This window comes from Lissotriton vulgaris, chromosome 1_1, assembly GCF_964263255.1.
Source record: "Lissotriton vulgaris chromosome 1_1, aLisVul1.2, whole genome shotgun sequence".
Classification (NCBI taxonomy): domain Eukaryota; kingdom Metazoa; phylum Chordata; class Amphibia; order Caudata; family Salamandridae; genus Lissotriton; species Lissotriton vulgaris.
The window spans coordinates 1825578839-1825597362 of NC_141685.1; positions in this window are offsets into that span (position 1 = coordinate 1825578839).

The window sequence follows — 18524 nt, forward strand, 5'->3', positions numbered from 1 at the left end:
CCCTGGTCTCTGCGTCACTTCCCACGCTGCCGCTCCTTGTGACTGCTGCATAGCCCGCAACCCTTGAGACCACCACTTCTATCCCGCAATCCCGCCCTCCGCTAGATCAAGCCTCTGGTATTTAGCTTTTTGTCATTGTACTCTGCTTTCTTTTTATTGTGTTTTGTGTTCTGTTTGGCTAGTTTTTGGATTGTTTTATTTTGTATTAGGCCCACTGCCCAGTGCCTCCTCACAACGTTTTTCCTGCCTTTTTTATCCCACTATCACCACCCTCCCGCCTACCTACCAGACACTTCCACCTCCTAGGACTACTTATGGAAGCCGCTGCAAGGCCACGCCAAAAGCAAGCCTTTATCCGCCCATTCGTGCCTTGACCACACCCAGCACCAAGAACCATGGCCCTCTGTTCTCCCAGAGGTACTCCACTGCAGACTTCCGTGCCCTGGACCCCGGATAAAACAACAACTGCTGCTTTGCATTGTCTTCCTCCACAGTGGGACCTTTCACCTGCAGCCAACCCCGGTTCACTTCCACCCCAGTGCCAACTACCATCATAGCAACCAGCGCCATACCAGCCCCGGCAGCCAAGACCATTTCGGAATGACTCATCTGCCTCCTATCAATGCCAGATTGCCCCGCAAACACAACACCAGAGTCTGGGACACCATCTCTACCCTCGCACCCGATGTGACCTTCATCACAGAGACTGGGCTCACCCCCTCATCTGCCTCAGACATCGCCAACACAACACCAATGGGGTGCAGGATGAAACACTGAGACTGCGCTAGCAGACACATGGGCAACATCACCATTATACACAAACAATTAATCACCTTCACCACCACTGATGAGGAGACCATGGCTATTATGGAACATATGAACTTTCAGCTCTGCACCGATGACAAAACCCCCATAAAAGGTACCCTCACCTACAGACACCCCATGACCAAAAACCGGCCTCAGCATCACCATCACGGAATTCATCACCCTGCTCGCCATCGAATCAGAATACTTAGCATTCCTGGGAGACCTCAACTTCCACCCAGACAACCCCACTGACACCACCTCCACCAACCTCCTGGAATGATTTTAGAACATCAGACTCAAGCAGCTGGTCACAGATCCCACACACAAATCAGGACACACACTGGATTGTGTCTTCACATACAGCAACAGAATCAAGTAGAGCCACACCACGGAACTCACCTAGTCAGACCACTTAATTGTAGTCTTTACCATCGCAGAACCACTCTGCACCACCCCTAACTGCCACAGTGCCCACTTCCACTCAGGATCAAGGTCACCCAACACGAAAGGATAAAGACACCCTCAGCATCACCCAGCCCATCATCACCACAAACTTGAACCAGGCAGTGGAGAACTTCAACGCCTGGATCACGATCCCTTCCAATCGAGTCACTCCCACCAAACTGGCCAGAACGTGCAGATTCACCAAAAAAGCCAGTTGGTACACCCTGGAACTTAGCACGGCAAAAAGCAGATGCAAACAACTGGAAATAAAGTGGCGAACAAGCAGGAACAACACGGACCGAGCCACCTTCAAGTCAGCCCTCAACAACTACCAACACCAGCTCAAGGCTGCAAAAAAGACGTCATAGACATACCGGATTGAGACCAGTGCCAACCAAACCAAGGAACTCTTCGCTATTGAAGTTCACCTGCCCATCAGCCAACGAAAATTTGATCCCTACCTCACAGGAATTCTGTGACAGCCCCATGACCACTTCCACAACAAGACTGCAACCATCTACAGAAACTTTGATCCCCAGCCCACCGACCTCCACAACATCCCATCAACCACTGCCACAACAACCCTATCACCACATGGGAACCGCTCAGCAGGTAAACACAAACACTCTAATGAACTCCATCCACTCAAGAGCACCCACCAGCGCAAGCCCCCATCGCCTTTTCAACCTTGGAAGGGGCGAGATCACCAACATCCTTAAATCCTCCATCGCCAACTTTCCCAATACCGAGAAACATGTAGAGATCATACCATTTCCCACCAAAGTACTGGAGAAGGCCATCAACTTCAAAGTCACTAAACACCTGGAGAGCAACAACCTTCTAGAGCATCCCCAATCAGGATTAAGAACCAATCACTACACCAAGACGGCCCTGTTCGCCTCAACAGACAACATCCGCACCCTACTCAATAGAGGAGAACCAGCCGCCCTTATTGTCATGCCCCACACATCTTTCCACATATATGAGCGCTGCAGGCATCTATTCAGATATTGAGTTGATTATGGCTGAACAAAACACAGAGTCGGTTTGGGCTCAGGGGCTATTCTGGAGGGGCATGTGTTCTTCTGTTGTACTTTCTATGTTGTATCTTTCAGTTGGCCTTTATCGAGACTACATTGCCCGGAAGTCTGTGCTGCCTCATAGGGCACACCATTTTGGGCCACTCAGAGGCCGGACAGTTTCCTGCCATTGTTATTGATGACTCCTAGGAAGTTACACCATGAATGCCACAGTGATTAATGACTCATAGGAAATTACACTGTGTTACCTCAGTGATTGATGACTCAAAGGAAGTTACACCAGGATTGCCACTTTGATAGATGACTTATAGGAAGTTCCACCATGATTGCTGACTCACAAGAGGTTCAACATTAGGTAAGACTGCCCTATAAATATGACTGTGGCCTATCTTCCTTGCTTGTTAATTTCCAACCTTAGCAGAACTAGTCGAAGCAGTGAAGAACTCTCAAATCCTGAGATAGGAACAAGACCGAGTGAGCAGGGTCCCGTCAGCGCCTTCGAGGAATCACGGAACAGGAACAGCGAGTGATCCGGAACCTGAAGCATCAGAGGTGGTAGAGAACTTCAATACGGCTCCAAGATTTTACCAAGAACATCACTTCAGTCAGAGGAGTGGGATAGTCTTTACAAGATGACCCAGTGCAGTTTCTGGGAGTTCAAACATGGACAACCCATGCTGGCACACAAACAAAAGGCAAGTGTGGGCCAGTTTGGAATGCAGGGGGATCTGTTTTTGTTGGCAAAAGAGTAGGTGGGGTCCGCTAAAGACTTACTTAGATAATTTGGATTAGCACGGAGTGAGGAAACTTTGCTTTAATCAAAGCTTGAACAACCCTGTAGACTGTGCAAATAGCTGTAATACAGAGTGAGTGAACTCAACTATTAGCATGCAAGAATAAAGAATACTATTTGTCAGATCACCTGCCTTTTGTCGCTAAACAGAAAAAGGGTGAGTAAAAGACATTTCCTGTGCCATTTTAGCGATTAAGAATCAAGGGGAGAATCCATCCCATTAAAGGTTCAGGTTCAGCTTTACTCATTTTCTTTTCAAGTAAGGTGGTATTGATCACAAGTCTGGATACTAGGAAAGTACTTATATGGTAATAGCAGGGACTTATACAGTGACTTTGTTGTGTATTTCAGATCTCTCTCCCACCTGTCCCCTGCCTTTCCTTCCCTTGCTTGATCCTACCAACTGTCTGTGCTTTAACAGCATGCAACAGTTGGGAAGATCGGGAGGTGGACCCACTTGAGCATCGCCTTGATCCTGAGGAGTTCGTCTGGCTGACATAATAACAAGCCCACTAATTAATTCTCCTCCCAATTAAGGAGAGTCAACTTGGCCACTTTAGAGGATATCCTGAAGGCTCTGTCCATGGTCCAGCAGGACGTGGAAGCTTCTAGAGCAGAAAAAGCTGCCTTATGAGATAAGGTGGATCATTTACAAAGAAACCCTTTTGATGCAGCTTCAGCCCATTTTGCGGGCAGTCAAACTTGGTCACCAGGAGGTACCACCACACCTGTAATGTTTCCACCATTGTCTGTAGAGATACCAACCCCTATTTTGCTCCAGAAAGGTGCATGGGAGATGTCAATAAGGATCAGGTGTTCCTTACTCAAAGCATACTTCATTTCAAGAGTCGGCCTAGGGCCTTTCCTTCAGCTCAGTCAAGAGTAACATTTTTGATCTCATATATAGGGGGAGATGTGGCCCATTGGCAGTACCTTTAGTTAGGTGTGATGATCCCATGCTATACAATTTGGATGACTTTTGGACAGAGTTCGAAAAGATTTTTGATTGATGAGCAATGTCCTTTTCTGCAGATTGAGAACTCGTAGAATTAAGACAGGGCAATAGGGATCTAGTATCCTATCTTAGTGCATTTCAACATTTGTCTGCAGAAACGGACTGGCCAGAGGCTAAGCAAGCAGCACTGTTTCACCAAGGGTTGCAAGATGAATTAAAGGTGGTTATTGCTAAGATAGATTCACAACCATGAACATGCGCGGATCTCATTAATTTGGCTCTAAGGTTGGATCATCACCTTAACGAAAGAAAGGGTGGCAGAAGACAAGGAGAGAGACCGAGTCTTAGATATGACAAAGGTCGAGCAGTAATAGCTTCAGAACATCCTACCAAACCAATGGAAATAGGTACAGGTTGTGCGTCCCTGTCCAAGGAAGAAAGAGAACAGAGAAGAAAAAAATGGGCTCTGTCTGTATTGTGGACAGAAAGGTCATTTTGTTAAAGATTGCTTAAACAAGTCCAAGGGAAGATTTGGGCCTCCCAAGATTGCTATTGTTGAAAAAGAAAAGAACAATCTGGTTCAGGAAAACTAGGGGGCTCGAAGGCCATAGAAGAGATACTTTTGAGCAGTTTTACAGTCCCGTCTTTAAACACTTATGATGAAACAATGATAGAACATGTTAAGTTGCCACTTTGAATATGCATAAAAGGTGAATAGCTTGCAGCCAAGGCCATGATTGATTCAGGAGCTGTGGGGAATTCTGCGGATAACATCTTAGCCACTCACTTACAAATTCACCTAAGTGCAAAAATATACTCCTAAATCTGTATTGGCCATAGAAGGCAGTCAACTGTCTTCTGGACCTATAATGCACTGCACTGCCTTAATAAATGTAATCATTCAGGACAATCATCATGAAACCTTACAATTTAATGTAATCAACGCTCCACAATCTGGTATCATCTTGGGAAGTATTTTCGTAACATCAAGCAAAGCAATCACCGCTTCATCAGCAATACGTCTGCCAGATAGACTTGATTCCTGGGGCTGTAGTACCTCTGAAACAGAGAATGTACATTTGAAATAATATTAGGATAAAAACTTGGCTAATGGGTTTATTCAACCATCTAAATCTCCGGCAGCGTCATATGTCTTTTTTATTTCAAGGACCAATGGTGAAATTAGACCTTGCATTGATTACCGCGCCTTAAATAATGTGACTGTAAAAATGGTTATCCTTTGCCATTAATACCTGTGCTTCTGGATCAAGTAAAAAGTGCTTTAATTTATACTAAACTGGATTTAAAAGGAGATTACCATCTGGTTCGTATTCGAAAAGGCGTCGAGTAGAAAACTTCCTTTCGAACTCGCTTTGGATTATTTGAATTTAGGGTTATGCTCTTTTGGATTATGTAACGCTCCAGCTGCGTTTCAATTCTTCCTAAACGATGTCTTATGTGAATTCTTAGATTTATTTGTCATAGTTGATATAGATGACATTTTAATCTTTTCCCCTTCAGGGAATGAACATTACCAACATATCTGTACTGTGTTACAAACACTTTGACACCACCATTTGTTCTGTAGGATCACAAAATGTGAGTTTCATGTGACCAAGGTAGAGTTTCTGGGAGTAATAATGTCCCCTATGGACCTTCAAATGGCTAAACGTAAAATACTGTCCGTTAAGAATTGGCCAATCCCTTTGAATGTTCGAGATGTCCAATGTTTCTTGGGGTTCGCAAATTTCAACCGTCTGTTCATAGATCATTTTTCAATGGTACTCCAATTGCCAAATTGCTGCGTAAAAACACCTCCTTTACTTGGACTCGGAGGCTAATGAAGCTTCAGCCACTTAAAAAAGGCATTCACGTTTGCACCAATTTTAGCACATCTTGACTCAGACAAAGGTTTATTGTTGAGGCAGATGCCTCCAATGGTGCCATCAGGGTGGTCTTATCCAAAAGAAATTCTCAAACTGGGCAGTTACACCCTAATGCAATTATAGATCAAAGTAAAGTCATATGTGTGATTCAAGCTCACAACACCTACGAGCAGCTATGCAAAAGCCTTGTGGAAAAAGTGGCTTTTTGGGACATATGGACTAGAAAGTAAAAAAAGGAATAGCAACTAAGGGGCCTCAAATTCAAATTCAGGGTCTTGGATTGGTGTCATTCAGTCCCTTGCGCTGGAAATAACAGATTCAAGAAAACCTTGGAACGTGTTTCTAGGCAATTTGGGTGGCCCACTGTAAAACAAGATGTTAAACACTTCATGCAAACATGTGTCACTTGTGCTCAAGCTAACTCTAACCATAACAAACCTCAGAATCTTCTTCATCCTTTACCAACGCCCAATTTACCTTGGGAGAGCATTTCATTAGATTTCATTGTTGGTCTTCCAAAAGACAAGGGTTACTCTATAATTTTAGTAGTGGTTGACAATCTAACTAAGATGGGACATTTCATTGCGTGTAAACAGGTACAAACTGCAGGACAATTAGCAGGTTTGCAGTTGACTCATGTGGTTTGTTTACATGGGTTACCAAAAGTAATCATGTCTGATCGTGGATTACCAAAAGTAATCATGTCTGATCGTGGGACACAGTTCATTGCACGTTTTTGAAAACAATGGTGTTCCTCCGTACAAACATCTCTTCACTGTCTACTAGCTTCCACCCACAAACTGACACCCAGACTGAACGTGTAAATCAAACCCTTAAACAATAACTATAATGCTACGTCGACTTCCCCACTGAAGCTTGGGTAGATTGGTTATGGTTGGCGGAAGTAGCTTATAACAGTGCTCAACATGCATCTACTCAATTTACCCCCTTTACACCAATTATGGGTTTTATCCTCGATACATTCCCTTATATCATATGACTAAACTGAATAAATTCCTTGGAATTCAACAACAAAGTAAGCACATGCACATGAAAGCCAAGGGGCATCTCCTGGAAGCTAAGAAAAAATATAAAATACAAGCAGACAAACACCGACGAGAGAGCCCAATCTATAAAACAGGAGATAGGGTATGGCTATCTACACAAAATCTACATTTCAAAAGACACAGTGTTTTCCATCCTAGATTCATTGGGCCTTTTAAAGTGATAACAACTAGTAAACCCTGCGGCAGTAAAGTTGTCTCTACCTCATTCACTATAAATACATTTGGTCTTTCACGTTTCTTTGATAAAAGAAATGAGGAATCAAGGCAAAGAAACCAGAACCCATTGTAATTAATGGCAAACAGGAATATAAATTCAAGGCAATCCTTGATTCCAAATGGAGGAGTACCAAGTTATGGTATTTGATAGCTTGGAAAGGCTTTGGTCAAGAGGAGAACTCCTGGAAACCTGCCTCCGGTGTACATGCTCAATGCTCTAAGGAATTATATCACGTCAAGTTCCATTTTAAGTCTGGACTCTATCAGCCTTCTCCTTAAAGGGGTATACTGTCTTTCAGATCTCCCTACCAGCTGTCCCCCTCCTATCCTTACCTCGCTTGATCCTTCCAACTGTCTGTGATTTAACAGCAATCAGCAGTTGGGAAGATCAGGGGTGGACCCTCTTGAGCATCACCTTGATCCTGAGGAGTTTGTCTGGGTGACACGTATCCTACTCGACCTCTTCACAGTCTAAGACACCATCTCCTACCACACACTCATCGATCAACTGCGCCAGATCAGAATCCCAAACTACATGCTCATATGGCTGACTTCCTTTCTCATGGGGAGCACCCAGAGAATCCATCTCCCTCCTTTCACCTCTCAACCCAAGCATATCATCTGCGGCTCATCAGTCCAACCCTCTCAACAGCTACATGACATCATTCATGGACATCGTCAGAACCCATGACATCAACATCGTCTCCTATGCTGACGACACCCAGCTTGTCTACTCAATCTCAGCGGACCCCAATACAACAAAGAATACTTCCACAACTGTATGAAGAACATCTCAGCCTGGATGAAAAACAACTGCCTGAAGCCCGACATGGACAAAACTGAAGTACTGATCTTTGGAAGACACACCTCCCTCTGGAATGACTCCTGGTGGCTATAATAATTTGAAGTCACATTCTCTCCCAAAGAACATGCCCGCAACCTCTGTATCATCCTGGCCAGTTAACTCTCCATGAAACATCAAGTCAACTCTGTCTCCTCAACCTGCTTCTTCGTTCGTCACATGCTCCGCAAAGTCTTCAAGTGACTTCCCATCAGCACCAGGAAAACTGTGACACATGCCTTTATCACCAGCCGACTGGACCTCTGCAACACATTCTATGCAGGTACCACCACCTAACTCATGAAGAGACTCCAGACAATCCAGCATGCTGCAGCCGGACTGATCCTCAACCAGGCAAAGAGGAATCACATCACCCAGCACCTGAAAGACCTGCACTGGCTCCCTTTCCACAAAAGATGCTAATTCAAGCTCCTGACCCACGCCTACATAGCCCTCCATGACCAAGGAACCACCACCCAGGAACATCCGCTCACCTCACCCTTGCAAAGGTGCCACACATCCGCTGCTGCCGTACTGGAGGACGCTCATTCTCCCTCCTTGTTGCCAAGACCTTGAACATCCTTCTCCTCCACCTCACCCTCATTGACCCACTTCAGAAAGGGTCTCAAGACCTGGCTCTTCAACTGACTCTGCAGGATAGCTCCTCAATATTCTTGTGGGGGATAAGCAGCACTTTATAAGAATCCGCATGAAGGAATGAATTAAGTAGTGTCCCAAGGGGCTCCATGTACAAGCCTAAAATGACATGGGACAAGAAGGAACCCTATGGGACTTGGCAGATCATAAGGGTCTGCTGGAATCTTCATATGTTGTCAGTTGGGTGGTAGGAGGAACACCTGTGAAGGACTTTGGGCAAGAGATATCATTCAGGGTTTATGGGTGCCAAGGAGGGTTGGATATTCAACACTGTCTAAGGTAGCTGAGAGGTTCAACAATATCAAAAGGCAGGGGTACCTTTGATTTATTTGTGGCAGGTGGGTATTATCTATGATTTGTAATGTAGCTGTCTCTGCCCTGCAGTGTGATCTGAAGCCAGATGAGACGTCATGCTGGAGACTGTTGATACAGATGATGTCTTGGAGTACTGCATACACTTTTTTTCAGTAATCTTATTAATGATTGGTAGGTGAGTGATGGGAAGGTAGTTGAGGTCATGAGGGTCTGGACCTCAGGTGTGGGAGTATTCTAGGGTTGTATGACAATACAACACAGGTAAAAACCATGCATGCCTTTAAATGTTACATAAGGTAAGTATTATTAGGTTAAGTTTATTTATATATATATATTTTATATTTTATATATAAATATATATGTACATATAATTTCAATGAACACAATAATTGTATCATGTATAGAAAGTTTTCTTAAAATGGATGAAAAATTATGCATTTATGCTGATATTGATGAGATTGAAACTTGAAACAAAATGAGCAGATTATCATAAGGAACTCTGATAAGGGAGGAAACTTGGTTCTATGGCCACACAATGAATATACGGAAGAGGCCTATAGCCAGTTAAACAACACAGAATGTTATCGGAAGGTGGCCTACACAAGATTTAAGGATACACAGGAAGCACTGTTTGCACAATTGCTGGCATGGAAGAGCTTGGGACTTTTAAATATGAACAAATTCAATTTTTTAAAGAAAGAACATCCCATGGTCCCGGTTATGTATTTCATACCTAAAATACATAAAAATCCAACGAAGCCTCTGGGACGTCCCATCATAGCAGCATGTGATGGCCTGTTGGAGAACCTATCTAGATATATAGATTCATTTTTACAGGACTTTGTCCAGGGCCTCAAATCCTTTGTGCAGGACACTAGTGACTTCCTAAATAAAATTCAATACATCAAATGGCAACCATCCTTTTTAATGTTGGCACTCGATGTTTTGAGTTTATATACATGTATCAAGAACCAAGACGGTCTAAGAGCTGTGGAATATTTCCTGGCCAATAGGCCCATATCCTTTGCTCAGCACTCCAAAATGATTTTCAAAATGCTTCAATTCTGTCTTGATAATAATTTTTTCCTATTTGACGGCAAAATGTATCAGCAGATCCAGGGTGTTGCTATGGGGGCCAGCTTCTCCTCCAGTTACGCCTGTTTGTTTATGGGTTGGTGGGAGGAGCTGGTCCTCAGGCAGCAGCATGAGCAAGCATATAACAGGAGTGTTATTACATGGTTGCGGTATATTGACGATTTGTTTATAATTTGGGACGGAGATCTGACAAGCGCATCAGAGTTCATTGAAAAGTTGAATGATAATACAGTTAACCTCCATTTTACGGCAGAAATTAGCAAGTCTATGGTAACCTTTCTCGATGTACAGATCAAGGTAGAAGGGGATAAACTGACTACTTCCTTGTACCGGAAACCTACGGCAGGCAATACTTTATTGCATGCCTCTAGTGCTCATCCGTCCCACTTAATCAGGAGCATTCCGTACGGCGAGATGCTCCGTATAAGACGGATTTGCGGTGAAGAAGAAGATTGTAAAAATAAACAACAAGAATGTAAGAACAGGTTTCTTAACAGAGGGTACAGCTCCAAGGTGATAGAGTCAGCTATTAATAAATCTAAATCACTGTGTAGAAAGGATCTGCTGGAATATAATAACAAACAGAGAGAAAAAACTGGACCGGAGGAACCAGTTAGGCTTATTCTTAACTTTTCCAGACAAGAAAAGCAAATCAGAGGAATTGTTAGAAAAAATTGGCCCATTATCAAAAGTGACCCTATATTAGGAGGCGCCTTACCTTCGAATCCTTTGGTGTCATTTAGAAAAACAAATAGCATGGTGTCCTCATTGGTAAAAAGTAGCATAGAGGCCAGGCCTAAAAATAGCTGGTTAAGGGCAAGAAAAGGCTTTTTCAAATGCTCTGTGTGCAAGGCATGCCAATATGGAGAAAACACCACCAGTTACAAAACAGCCTTTGATCCTGACATTGACAAAATTAATTTACATTTGACGTGCAAAACTGAATATGCCGTCTATGTGCTCACCTGTAGTTGCAATCTGAAATACATAGGGAGCACAAAATTGCCAGCACACAAAAGGATCTTGCAGTACATCCGAGCTATTTGTAATAATGAGGAAAGCTACCCGGTAGCCAGACATTTCAAGGAAAGTCACAACAGCGACCCTAAATTTCTAAAATACTTTGTGATTGATGCCATACTTCCTACTAAGAGAGGTGGTAATAGGGAGGCCAGATTAAGGAGTCTTGAAACATCATATATATTAAGATTTGACTCCAAGCACCCTAAGGGTTTGAATAACACAGAGGATCTGTATACCTTCCTGCAATGAATTCTTTTTAACTGTTTTTCAACTTGTGTGTACATATAATGATGATCTAGATGTGTATTTATCTATTATTGACAGATGAGCACAATTAATGGTGTAAGGATAATTATATACATACTGGTCGGAGTAGAAACTGAGAACAGAGCCTGAGTAATTGGATATATAGCAAAAACAATCATGTAATATTTGATTTATTTTCTCCACTGTTACTGTTCTTTTAATTAGTGAGGAGGATTTTAGGACATTACTATTTATATATTTTATTGACTTAGGGTTACATTTTAAGGATTATTGTATAGAAAATATTTAATATTTCTAGTTATTAATAATGGTTTTTACTGAATCGATCCTTGATGAAATGATAATGTAGAATTGATGTCCCATTATCCTTTACATTGCACTTTAAAAGAACCAAGCACAAGTCACTTTGTATAACAGTCTTGCTCACGCGACAATAGGATTGTTGTATTTATACTATCACAGGTTTGCACATTTACTTATTTATTTTCTCACTTAGGATATAGGGTGTTTTTAGACATAGTAGAATACCTTTGTGTCTTTTAATGCATTTATGCTGTTATAATTTCAATGAACACAATAATTGTGTCATGTATAGAAAGTTTTCTTAAAATGGATGAAAAATTATGCATTTATGCTGACATTGATGAGATTGAAAGGACATATAAGCAAAAAGTATTTTTTCTATGTCTACTAAGTTATGTTTGCCCTAGCACTTTAAAAGGGACACGAAAAATCAATGAGATGTCATGTGATCAAGGGAGGGATCTCCCGAAACGCGTCATGGCGGCATTGGCAAAATAAAATAATGCACTGAAGAAATTTGTGGTCCACGCTGGTCTTTTCAAGGTTATTGAAGCTGCAAAGCAAGGTTGGATTCATATATATATATATATACAAACATACATATGTATATATATATATATATATATATATATATATATATATGTATGGCATATGGCAGCTCCAATCGTTTCTTTTCTCCAAAAACGATAACACACTCACAGGGGTTATGCAGCGATAAATTTTAATCAGCTACGGATAAACAAATGTTTTGTCCGTAGCTGATTAAAATGTATCGCTGCATAACCCCCGTGAGTGCGTTATCGTTTTTGGAGAAAAGAAACGATTGGAGCTGCCATAGAAACGCGTGAGTACCGACGCGTAACGCCACCCGCCCGGGAGTGCCTCAGGATTGTGGTACATCTTGGAGCTGGAATATATATATGTATATATATATATTTTTTTTACTAAGGGGCACATCAGAGCGAGCATTTAAAGCCACAAGGTTAATAGACCGGGTAACCAGCCTCATGTGATCAAGGCTCACAACTGAGCTGAAACGCGTTAGGAATGAGGACTTACTTTTACAAAGGCGTGTTGCTACTTTTGATTTGAAAATAAAGCTTTGAGATATGGCTTCAGCGTTTTCTGTTTTTGTTGGATTTAAGTATGAGCCTCAATTCCCGTTAGCTGAAGTCACCCTGTATGTGTTTTGGGCTCCCTTAATGGAAGGATGTATGTTGCTGCTTTCACAGACTTGGGAGGCCGATCCAGCTTGCTGTTGGGTCAACACAGGATTTTCCTAAAATCGTGACAGTATGAGGCAAGTAAGGGAGGGAGAGGTAACATGGAGCTGCACTCTCCTGTTTTCAGAGGTTTCTGGGATGATTTATAAGTCGGACAAAACGTGATAATATGGACTTTTTAAAAACCTTTAAATGGACGTAGTCACTGTATTTCTCCAAGCATGATTGAATTTGAACATTAAAAGCCACTTCGATGTTTAATGGTATTTAAGCTGGATGTAACTCATCGCAAATATGCTGCCATAAACTGATTATGTTATCCAGATGCATGCTGGGTGTTGTATTTTCTGACTACTAAGGGGACATCGGAGCTAGCATTTAAAGCCATGTGGTTACTTGACCTGGTACCAGCCTCATGTGATCAAGGTTCACAACTGAGCTGAAACACGTTCGGAATGAGGACTTACTTTTACAAAGGCATGTTGCCACTTTTGATTTGAAAATAAAACGCTGACATATGGCTTCAGCGCTTTCTATCTTTATTAGATTTAAGTATGGGCATCCATTGCTGTTTGCTGAAGTTGGTCTGTGTGGGTCTTGGGCTCCATTAATGGAAGAATGTATGTTGGTGCTTGCACAGACTGAGAGCACGATCCTGCTTGACGTTGGGTTAACACAGGACTTTCCTAAATAACATAACAGTATGAGGTAAGAAAGGGAGCGAGAGGCAGCATGGAGCTGTGCTCTTCTATTTTCAGAGGTTTCTGGGTTGATTTATAACTGGTACAATGTATGATGAAATCGACTTTTTAATTTTTTTTAAGTGCATGTAGTCACTTTATTTCACCAAGCATGATTGAATGTGAACATTAAAAGCTACTGTAAAGTTTAAGGGTATTTAACCCACAAATAAGCTGCCATAAGAATATCTTATCCAGATGCATGTTGGGTGTTGTATTTTCTAACTACTAAGGGGCACAACAAAGCCAGCATTTAAAGCCACATGGTTACTTGCCCTGGTAACAAGCCTCACCTATGATCAAGGATCGCAAATGAGCTGAATGCGATAGGAATGAGGACTTATTTTTACAAAATGCATGTTGCCACTTTTGATTTGAAAATAAAACTCTCAGATATGACTTTGCCGTTTTCTGTTTTTGTTGGATATATATCTATATCTATAGCTATCTCTCTCTCTCTCTCTCTCTCTCTCTCTCTCTCTCTCTCTCTATATATATATATATATATATATATAATATATATATAATATATATATTACCTACTGGCGGTTGCCAGTAGGTAGTTATAGTTACAACCTAGTTTCCATAGGAAAAGCATTTTTTGATTTGCTAATAACTTTGGCGTCGTTTAACAAATCTTTACAAAATTCTCCAGAAAAAAAGTCTAGCCAAGTCAGCTCATATCCTGAAAGTTTGGGGGTGATTCGTCAAGCGGGGGCTGCGAAAAAAGGGGGTTCCCAAAACATGTTTTCCCCATGTTAATTTCCATAGGAAATTTTGTGACGAGCTACAGCATGAACTGCTGAAAGGAATTACCTCAAATTTGGCAGAAAGGTAGAGCTTGGTTCAGAAAATGACCCTTTTATTCAAATGGTGTAAATCCGTTCAGTAGTTTTTGAGAAATTCAAAAAATAAGAGTGGAAAAATCAGTTTCCCATAGGAAACTTTGTGCAAGGCCACAGCCAAAACTAATGAACGGAATTATCTCAAATTTGGCAAAAAGGTAGTGCTTAGATCAGAAAGTTACGTTTTTCTAAATGGTGTAAATCCGTTCAGTAGTTGCTGAGAAATTAGAAAAATAAAAGTTTCTATATCTGGGTGGAGCCTAAGTTCCGTACACGAGCTTCACTGTGAATGGCTGCGAACACTCCAAACCAGCCAACATGGCAGCCATCTTGTGGCTCGGTAGAAGCGAGTCACCAGAAAACAGAGCAACAAAGGTATAAAATAAGAGAAGGGGGTAGGGTAGAAACGTCCTGACCCCCTAGGCAGGCTTAGGGGTCTCAAAAGGACCCCAAGGGCCCCAAAAAGTTTTTTTTTTTAAATTTGGAGCAATTCGCCCTAGGGTTTCGAGTTCCCGCGTTTTATTTCAATGCAGCCCCTGGGTGGGCTAGGTCCCGGGGCATTTCTGAAAAAATCATATTTTAATGAGGCCCCTGGGGGGCCTAGGTCTCGGCGGCATTTCTTAAAAATAATAGCGGGGTCCGCTGGGGCCCCCGCAGCCCTGGGGCTTTACTCATGTTGGGAGGGGGATTGAGTAGGCTGTAGAAATTATATCGGGAAAACAACAATGCGCCGTATTGCGGCCTTTCTTTAATATAATGCGAAATAATGTTTACTTATAATGCAGTTTTCACTTTTATCACGGATAGTGTCACTTTGTTACAGGAAATTTATTAATATGTGGGAGGGCGTGTTCTGTATCTGTGTGCGGAACAAAATTAATGTTTAATTGGCTGAGGTGTTGCAACAACAAGCTTAATGTTCATTGGCTGCGAACCATTGAAAGTAGAAGTGTTTCTAGCTATTCACTTCCCCTCCGCAGAGTAGCAAGGACCTCTGATTGGCTCGCATGTTCTAATGAGGACCTTTCAGAGCTTAATGTTCATTGGTTGCGAACCATTGAAAGTAGAAGTGTTGCTAGCTATTTCTTTCTCCTCTGCGGAGTAGGAGGGACATCAGATTGGCTGACGTGGTCTAAGGAGGAGCTTCCAGAGCTTAATGTTGATTGGTTCCGAACTATTGAAAGTAGAAGTGTTGCCAGTCATTCACTTCCCCTCCGTGGAGTAGGAGGGACATCTGATTGGCTGATGTGTTCCAAGGAGTACTTTCCCAAGCTTAATGTTGATTGGCTGTAAATCATTGAAAGTAGAAGTGTTGTCAGCGATTCCTTCTTCCTCCGCGGAGTATTAGGGACATCTCATTGGGTAACGTGTTTCAAGCGGGACGTTGCCAAGCTTAATGTTCATTGGCTGTGAAGCATTAAAAGTAGAATTGTTGACAGCCATTACCTCTCCTTCTGCGGAACATCATGGACATTTTATTAACTAAAGTGTTCCGGGTACAAGTTCACTGCTGTCAGCCATTTTGTGACGTACTTCAAAGGAGTACGGAAAAACAAAGTAGTAGAGGGAAGTGTAGGTATACTATTAACTCTGTACAGTGGTCACAAGGTGGTGGACAGGGACTTTGAAGGTAATTTTTTAAAATATATTTCAAGGGCCATTTATATAACAGTGTGCTGTGGTCTTCTTTTTATTAAGTCAGTGGGTGGGACACTTCACAGGAGTAGGATTTACTTATAATGTGGTGGTTACTTTTCTGACGGGGAGTGCTACATCTTTTAATATATATGTCATATATGTCTAGGGGCAACTCTTTCTTCTCACATATACGGCCAGCACAGGTCGTGGAAGGCATTCTGCGTAATGCGGATCCGCCGCTGTTGGAGATAACAGCGGGACACGGAGCAGGAGGACGGGGAAGGTGGCTTGAATGGGAACCGTGCTTTTAAAAACTGTGCATCTGCGAGTCACCGGCAGGTCACATGGGTTTCATTATGGATTTTCAGTCCCAGAATGCCTGGGGATTCACTCACCTGAACCCAATCATGGAAATAATATGGGGAAATACTGTATACTGTGAGAGTTGGTGATTCTTGAGCAGGCTACCTTTGATGAAGGTCGCAAGCCCAAAACGCGTCAGGAGCGGCAACCGTGAGACCTTCGCTGATTGACATTGGCCTCCTGCGAGTGCTTCTCAATCTAGGGGCAACTCTTTCTTCTCACATATACGGCCAGCCCAGGTCGTGGGAGGCATCGCCGCTTGATGCGGATCCGCCGCTGATGGAGATAACAGTGGGACATGGAGCAGGAGGATTGGGAAGGTGGCTTGAATGGGAACCATGCTTTTAAAAACTGTGCATCTGCAAGTTGCCAGCAGCCCACATGGCTTTCATTATGGACTTTCAGTCCCAGAATGCCTGGGGATTCGCTCACCTGAACCCAATCATGGAAATAAAAAGAGGAAATACTTGATACCGTTAGTGTTGGTGATTCTTGAGCAGGCTACCTTTGATGAAGGGCGCAAGCCCGAAACGCGTCAGAAGCGGCAACCACAAAACCTTCACTGATTGACATTGGCCTCCTGCGAGTGCTTCTCAATCTAGGGGCAACTCTTTCTTCTCAATATATGTGGAGCTGGAAACGGTATCCATGAATAGCAACCGGTTTTAACCTGATAAAATACACTTCGTAAATAATAAAGTGGGTGCTATTAGAGTGTATTTGTCAATTTTAATTGCACATGGTTACATCGTGAGATGTGACCTTTTCACTTCACTGCACTCAGGCTTTCTTTTCTTTTGGACACCTGTTCTCTCTTTCTTTTGGCAAAATGACCGCCAATGATAAAAGTGGGCACAACTGATGAGCACCAACCAGTGAAACCGTTGGTGGTGCACACGTGAGGGGTCATTTTGCCATTCACATTTTCCCTATATCATTGAGGTTTTGAGCATACACTTTGTTAAATTGAAAGGAACTTAACAGTATATTGTTTGGGGACTGTCCTTTGTAAAAATGCTTTTCTAAATAAAGGTGGTAAACGTTTGGCGACTACCTCATAGCTAGAAGAAAGAGGAGTGTATGGAATCTATAAGTTATAGTACCCCGCATTTGTTTAAAAAGTAAATAACCTGAAAATAGGTACCTTTGAAACCAGGTCTTGGAGTTTGGACGTCTCACATATACGGCCAGCCCAGGTCATGGAAGGCTCCCCCAAGTGATGCGGATTCGCCGCTGTTGGAGATAACACCAGGACACGGAGCAGGAGGACGGGGAAGGTGGCCTTAATGGGAACCGTGCTTTTAAAAACTGTGCATCTGCGAGTCGCCAGGAGCCCACATCGGTTTCATTATGGCCTTTACCTTTACCTTTACCCACCCCAAACCCTAAAAGACCTTTTCCATCCTATACCCCTACCCAACTCTAATCCTAAAACCCTTACCCAACGCTAAACCTAAAACCCCTACCTAACCCTAATCCCAAAACCTTAGATGTGTGCATATATATCTTTAGCTAGATATGTATTTACTAAAACAAATGATTACAAAGACGTTATAGTTAGGCTCAGGTTTCACTCGTATAAAACCAGTGAAATTCAGCAGTTATAGTGAACTTAGGTAACTATAACTCGCACCTCTGCAATTCACTGCTCATGACCACACATATCACTTCACTCATGACATGGTCAGTGTCATCACTCCTGACATCTCAAATGATATCACTGATGACATACGGGTGCCCGGAGTGCTGCTCTGTGTTGAATGAGACGGAAGCAGCTAGATACAAATATATACATACACACACAAACATTTATACTTACCGTATATGTGTGGTAAAGGCATGCATGGTAAAGGCACATACGTTGTAAATAAATTTGTGGTAAAAAATAAGTGGTAAACATCCTGTGTTGAAAAGAATTAGCTCTGAGGACTGTTCTCGTCTGTCTTGACCAGGGCCGGACTGGGAACCAGAACCGGCCCTGGCAAAGTGCTCGGCCGGCCCCCCTC